At 40.1% G+C, this 7584-nt stretch overlaps 1 long non-coding RNA gene across 1 annotated transcript; it reads right to left on the bottom strand.

Moving 5' to 3' along the window:
• Positions 1–2713: 2713 nt before the first annotated feature.
• On the bottom strand, positions 2714–7302 carry LOC122708852. Its single transcript, XR_006345333.1, has 3 exons — positions 7068–7302; positions 6445–6584; positions 2714–3958 (listed from the first exon to the last, which is right to left on the bottom strand). It is a non-coding gene; the product is annotated as an uncharacterized LOC122708852 (long non-coding RNA).
• Between the last annotated feature and the right edge of the window lie 282 nt (positions 7303–7584).

Here is a 7584-nt window from a genome sequence, read left to right as displayed (position 1 = left end):
TAGAAATGCCTGTTGGATATCTAAGTGGATATTTCAGGTAGGCAGTTAGGGGTTCAGGTAAGCCTGTATCAATCATAATTCTCCAGAGAAACAGAGCCATCTGTGTGTGTGTGTGTGTGTGTGTGTGTGTAGGGAGAGAGATGTATTTTAAGGAATTGGCTCACACAATTGTGAGGGGCTTGATGAGTCCAAAATCCGATGGGTAGGCCAGCAGGCTGGAAACTCAAGGAATCTCCTGGCAGAATTCCTTTTTGTTCAGGGAAGGTCAGTCTGTGTTTTCTTAAGACCTTCAGCTGATTGACTGAGTCCCACCCACATTGTAAAGGGAAATCTGCTTTACTCAGATTCACAAATTTAAATGTTGATCTTGTCCAAAATATACCTTCACAAAAATCATCTAATATAATGTTTGACTAAATGTCTGGGCATTGTGGCCCAGCCAGGCTGACACATAAAATTAACCATCACATCACCATCACCATAATAATCATAGTTAAAATTTATTGGGTCTGATGCAGGTGCTTTATGTTATTTAACACTTAACTACTCCCCAGTACACCACAAGGTAGTTTTACTATTCCCATTTTATAGATGACCAAACTGAGGCTCTCAGAGATTAAACAATTTGTCCATGGTCATATGGCCAGGATCCAATTCCATATCCAATTTCAGGGACTGTAATCTTCTCCACTACACCACCCTTGCCTCCCAATCCACAAGCTCCTTATTTCCCCAGCATTACATTCTGAGTATTTATGTCTTGTTACATTCTGTTCCTTGTGCCTGAAAAACACTCCCTCCATCAACTGAATAAGTTTTACCCCTTCATCAAAATGCAACTTAAGGGTCACCTTCTCTAGGAAGCCTTCCTTGGCTCCTCTCCTACCTGGATTTTAGAAGCTCTTCCTATATGCTCTCAAAAGGAATTTTCGAACTAAAATTGTGGATTTGCTGACCTTTCTTCTACTTTAGCCTGTAAACTTCTTGATGGAGGGGAACACACCTTTATTCATCATTGTGTTAATCTGCAGATCCTCGGCACCTAACCTGGTCCATGGTAAGTGCCACATAAATGTTTGTTTCATGAGTGAATGATCAAACATTGTGGAGGGGAAGGGAAGACAATATGGGACCAAAGAAGGATTAAGAGACTTAAGGGGAAGCAGGAGAGGGCAGAATTATAAGACATGGGAAGAGAGGTCTGGTGAATGATGCTAAGTGATGCAGAGATATTGCTAAGACTGAAAACTAAAAAAGGCTATTGGATTCACTGAGGAAAAATCAAAGAATGCCATGGAATGTAAGTAGCTTAGTGGTTTGGAAAAAAGTTTGTTATATGGACATTTTAATGGTGTTAGCTGTACCAGCTGAGTCAGCATCTCAAAGAACTTGCAGTCTGATCTGGGACTTATCGAAAGTAGACTCTGAATAGGTGTGTGTTAGGTATCTGAGGGTGGGGGCTAGGGGCTGGGGGAGCTGTGATAAAATGGCGAGCAAAGAAGGATTACGTCTTTAAAGTAAGTAGGAAGGATGTTGAAGACATTGGAGAGTAATTGGGTAGCCTAGGTATGGAAGGAAACAATACAACCTGAAACAGAACATTGCACACCTGCCTCCCATTCCCTGGCAGGATTCTTTGCCTCCCTGACAACTTACTGCCCATCAGCAAATAGGGAAAAGTAGATCTCAACTCTCTAATATTCAAATCCCTGTGGTGTATAATTTACATGTCAATTCCTCTGATGAAAAGTGCAGTAAGAACAAGTTTACACATATTTCAAAGGGTGAAAATATAAAATCTGGTAACAACTCAGTTTGTTTCTGTGATCTCCTAGCCAATTCAGTGTGACCTAGACACTAAGAAATTTTTTCTCTGCTTACCTTGGAGCCTTAGAATAAATATGCAGTGGATAACAAATGATAGTTTCTCATTGAGAAATAAAATCAGTGGCACATTACCAATTGAGGCTGGCTAACCACCTCACATTCAGAAATTTCCAATAGAAATGAGGCATCATTTGATATTATAATTCTAAAGAAATATGCTGCCTTAAATATATGCTCTAGCTGTAAGCTAAACCACTGCATTTCTTTAATATTTCTCCAATACAAGCTATTTGAGCCAACTGCTTTTCATAAGAACAGTAAGATTGGAGGCCTTTGAGCCTTCTACCAAATTACAGGGCAGAGATCAATCAGTTCACAGTACTAAGTGGGCTCATTTTGCAGCACTAGCAGAATTATAGCTCTTTGGGGACCTGGTATTTCCATAGTAACTGCACAAGGTTCCAGCAATACACAGATCATAGCAAATACAGAAGTAGGATTTATTTACTTCTTACACAGAGGTAGCAAAGAATATTTTGTTTGGGTGTTTTATCTTCAACACATAATGCCTTCTGTGCTTCAGATGTTAATGCAAAGCTAGAGTTCAATATGCAAAATAGTGTCTAAATAATCTGCTGGATGTTGTGGGTTTAGCAACCAGAGTCCAGCTGACCTTTGAGAAGAGAGCGGTTTCCTTTGTTTTCAACTCTGTCAGCTTCTGTTGGTCACTTAGGAAAAGAGAGCTTTATATTGAGCTTCCTTTCTGGGTCAGTTCAGTTCAGTCACTCAATCATGTCCGACTCTTTGCAACCCCATGGACTGCAGCATGCCAGGCCTCTTTGTCCATCACCAACTCCCAGAGCTTGCTCAAACTCATGTCCATTGAGTCAGTGATGCCATCCAACTGTCTCATCCTCTGTCGTCCCCTTCTCTTCCTTTCTGGGTCAGTGGGCTACAAAGGCTCGCAGAGGAACTCTTCCCATCCATGGTTGACCTCATCAGAATTATCTTGTCTGCCAGAGCACCCTTGTTTTATGGGTTATCTCTCCAGTTTGTGATGAAATACATTTGGTGCCTGTTGCTAAACTTACAGATGGATACCTCGGGGCAAAATTGTTTTCTTCAGGCTTGATGAGAAAATTTAAATGCAACTTACATTTCATATTCAACTATGACACGACAAATATTTAAAAGTCTTTTCTAATACACTCGTAACTTACAAAATACATGATTTACAGTGACCCCCTTTTCCCTGCACCCCCTCTAAAACCTAAAAATGATAGAAAACAATGCAACTGCTTCTCATTATTTTCACTGTGTCTTCAGTTGAAGGTTTTAGAGCCCAGAGCCCTGTTCTGTGGAAGTTCAAAATCATTAGATTTTTGGCTTCTACTCTAGTTCCCACACCTGTGCTTCCAGCACCCAGTGAGTAAAATGCTGTCCAAGTAGCCTCAGCAATAGCAGGAAACACAGGTGGCTCTTCTGACATGCAGTTAGCAGAGGATGTGCAGAATTTAGTCACCAAGGGCTGAAAGTTTAAAAATACCCATTTACCTATGGCCCCTTCTGCCAAATAAGTCAGGTTCCAGTTTAACCATATCTTAACTTGAATATGGAAGAGAGGGAAAGATGTGGATTTGAATTAGTAGGAAGCCTTGAGTTCAGACTCTTCACTCCTCACTCATTGAGTTGATATTGATTTTTTATAACATTAAATATTGCTATACTGAATTTACATTGAATTTTTATATTGCTGAGCCTTCCTTCACATCTTTAGAATCCCTTTCCTGCTAGGGTGTTGGAAGGATTGAATGACATAATGTATTGGAGGACACCTGGAATGTGCCTCCCACATCAGATGCTTAATAAACAACTAGGACCGTCTGAACCTCTAAAGTAGATTGGGTGTCTACACTCATTTATTAAGAAAGAAGGAACCACAGATCCATGGCAACATCCAATCAAGGCTTTTATAGATCTCAGAGATGGAAGACAGTTCAGATGGGTTCTAATCCTTCCTGATGACTGATTTGTCTCTGTATCGTCTCTGTCAAGAACTGCTCATTCCAGCTCCTCAGGTATGAATATTTCCACATACAGAAGAATTGCCATTTCATCAGCCAGCCATTAACTGTGAAAAATGGAAAAAAAAAGGGGGGGGGGGGAAATAACTGTTTTGAAGATCAACTGTGTACCCAGCACTAGACTGATATTATACTTAGTCAAATGACTACTCTGTAGGGTAGAAATCCCAATTTTAGGAAACTGAGGCTCAGAGGATAAATAATTTCACAAGCTCCCACAGTTTTATTTAAAAGAGCAGTGATCTCCAGAAGTGATATACTCTAAAATGTCAGAGAGTGGTCAAGTTTAGTAGAATTGTTCTTACTGTTTGCACAGTTCCAACATGTCTGTGTTTTTAGTGGAGATGGATAGAGGCATTTGTTTCATCTTCTTATAACTCACACCTACTCTCCAAGTTTTAACACTTGCCTGTCCTTGCATATGATTAAGTCAGAATTCCAGATACCCGCTGCCAGAAAGCAGTGAGACGTGCTTTCTACAGACTCTGAAACGAGAGCGAAAATCTGTCATTCTCAAAGATTCTGTTGCTAATTGAGTGACAACCAGAAGTTCGGAAAGCAGAGATGATGTTCTTTCTTGTTTGCCTGAATATTCCCAGTGCCTCCTACAGTGCCTGAGATGTGGTGGTTAGTCAGCAAATGATGATGGATTAGTAAAACTTAGTGTTGAAGCTCCACTATGACTTAATATAACCTTTCCTTAACTATAAGCAAGGTGAAAAGACAGCCTTCAGAATGGGAGAAAATAATAGCAAATGAAGCAACTGACAAAGAATTAATCTCAAAAATATACAAGCAGCTCCTGCAGCTCAATTCCAGAAAAATAAATGACCCAATCAAAAAATGGGCCAAAGAACTAAACAGACATTTCTCCAAAGAAGACATACAGATGGCTAACAAAGACATGAAAAGATGCTCAACATCACTCATTATCAGAGATATGCAAATCAAAACCACAACGAGGTAACATCTCACACCAGTCAGAATGGCTGCTATCAAAAAGTCTATAAACAATAAATGCTGGAGAGGGTGCAGAGAAAAGGGAACCCTCTTACACTGTTGGTGGGGCTGCAAACTAGTACAGCCACTATGGAGAACAGTGTAGAGAACTTAAAAAACTGGAAATAGAACTGCCATACAGTTTTTTAAGAAATCTCCACACTGTTCTCTATTGCGGCTGTACTAGTTTGCATTCCCACCAACAGTGAAGAGGGTTCCCTTTTCTTCACACCCTCTCCAGCATTTATTGCTTGTAGACTTTGGGATAGCAGCCATTCTGACTGGCGTGTAATGGTACCTCATTGTGGTTTTGATTTGCATTTCTCTGATAGAGTGATGTTGAGTATCTTTTCATGTGTTTGTTAGCCATCTGTATGTCTTCTTTGGAGAAATGTCTGTTTAGTTCTTTGGCCCATTTTTTGATTGGGTCACTTATTTTTCTGGAATTGAGCTGCAGGAGTTGCTTGTATATTTTTGAGATTAATCCTTTGTCTGTTGCTTTGTTTGCTATTATTTTCTCCCAATCTGAGGGCTGTCAATGTATGACAAAAACCATTACAATATTGTAAAGTAATTCGCCTCCAACTAATAAAAATAAATGGAAAAAAAAAAAAAAAGAACTGCCATACAACCCAGAAATCCCACTTCTGGGCATACACACAGAGGAAACCAGAATTGAAAGAGACACGTGTACCCCAATGTTCATCGCTGCACTGTTTACAATAGCCAGGACATGAAAGCAACCTAGGCGTCCATTGGCAGATGAATGGATAAGAAAGCTGTAGTACATATACTCCAGTATTCTTGCCTGGAGAATCCCAGGGACGGGAGCCTGGTGGGCTGCCATCTATGGGATCGCACAGAGTCGGACACGACTAATGTGACTTAGCAGCAGCAGCAGCAGTACATATACACAACGGAATATTACTCAGCTATTAAGAATGCATTTGAATCAGTTCTAATGAGGTGGATGAAACTGGAGCCTATTCCACAAAATGAAGTAAGTCAGAAAGAAAAACACCAATACAGTATATTAATGCATTTATATGGAATTTAGAAAGATGGTAATGATGACAGCAAAAGAGACACAGATATAAAGAACACACTTTTGGACTCTGAGGGAGAAGGTGAGGGTGGGATGATTTGAGAGAATAGCATTGAAACATGTATATTACCATAGGTGAAACAGATCCCAAGTCCAGGTTGGATGCATGAGGCAGGGTGCTCAGGGCTGGCGCACTGGGATGACCCTGAGGGATGGGATGGGGAGAGAGGTGTGAGGGGGGTTCGGGATGGGGGACACATGTACACCCATGGCTGATTTATGTGAATGTATGGCAAAAACCACCACAATATTGTAAAGTAATTAGCCTCCAATTAAATTAATTTTAAAAAACTTTAAAAAATATATAGCCTTTCCTTGAGTTTTTAAGCAAGCCAAATTGCCTTCAAAAAGGTGGGTGAGGGGGGGGGGGATAGCAGGATACTTTGAATCAAGGAATCAAGTTTTTAGTTAATTTTTAAAAGAAATTACCTTCTTTCAGTTTGTCCCAAAGGAAGCCACTGACTCATACCCACTGGACTCTCATCTTGTTATTCTGATTTCGCCCGTGTTTCCATACACTTGACAGAATCATTTAGCCCTCAGTCCTCCATTTAACTCAGTTACCTGACCTGTAAAGAATCACATATTATTTTTAACATTTCTAAGAGGATAAATTTATGTTCTGTGTTCTTATTACAAAATAACAAAAGAGGACAGAAGGAAATTTTGGAACTTATGAGTAAATTATAGCAGAGATGTGCTGATGGTTTCATGGATGTATACTTAGCTTCAAACTTGTCAAATTGTATACATTAATTATATACAGCTTTTTGTATGTAAAAAAACATGCCAATAAGTGAAAAAAGGACACCACTTAGCTTATTAGGTCTTATCTCTGATCATGAGAGATTTTTCCATTATGGTCGGGATCTGGGAATGCAAATTCTACAATGCTTAGTTCACGGCTGGTAAATTAATCCGTTGTGAATCCTTTCATCCTGGGGTTACATCTTCCATCCCTCCAGCTTCCCACATTTGCCCTGTTTGCTCAAAGTGCTCAGAAATTTGGAGAGTGGGCATTCTATGAGAGCTGCTATTTGTGGTGAACCTACCTTGCCTCAATCCTCTTTTTCTCAGCTCAAAACACAAAAGGCTCCAGGGGAAATGACAAATCCCGGATATCTTTTTCTTTGTTTAACTTTTATAAAATATTTTCTTTGGCGAGGTCCCGGCCCAATTCTTCTCAAAGTATTTTCCTTGCTCCTTGTCCTTTCCAGACCTACTCTGAGGCCAGGACCAGTTTCCCTGATGAAAGGCTGACCCTTCATTCTCCTTTGGAACCATCGGTTCTTCCTGCTTCACAGCTCACCACTCATTCCTAATCATTCTCTCTCCTCCTCCTTTCCTCTCTCCGATGTATTTTCATTTTGTTTCTCCTCCAGAAAACATAAGCCAGGATATCATCTGCCAAGATGGGTTTGGCCTTTGGAATAAAGTTTTCCAGTGTCCTACCACACTTCCCAGGGGATGGCAAGAATTCTTAAGCTCTAAGAAAGTGTATTTTTCACTGATATGTTAAAAGGAAAGTTTGTGCTCTCTGAAAATACCTCTGTACCACAGGAAGTGCAA

This window comes from Cervus elaphus, chromosome 15 (genome assembly GCF_910594005.1).
Source record: "Cervus elaphus chromosome 15, mCerEla1.1, whole genome shotgun sequence".
In the NCBI taxonomy this organism is placed as follows: Eukaryota; Metazoa; Chordata; class Mammalia; order Artiodactyla; family Cervidae; genus Cervus; species Cervus elaphus.
The sequence above is the reverse complement of the archived record's forward strand: the minus strand, read 5'-3'. Positions and strand labels throughout refer to the sequence as shown.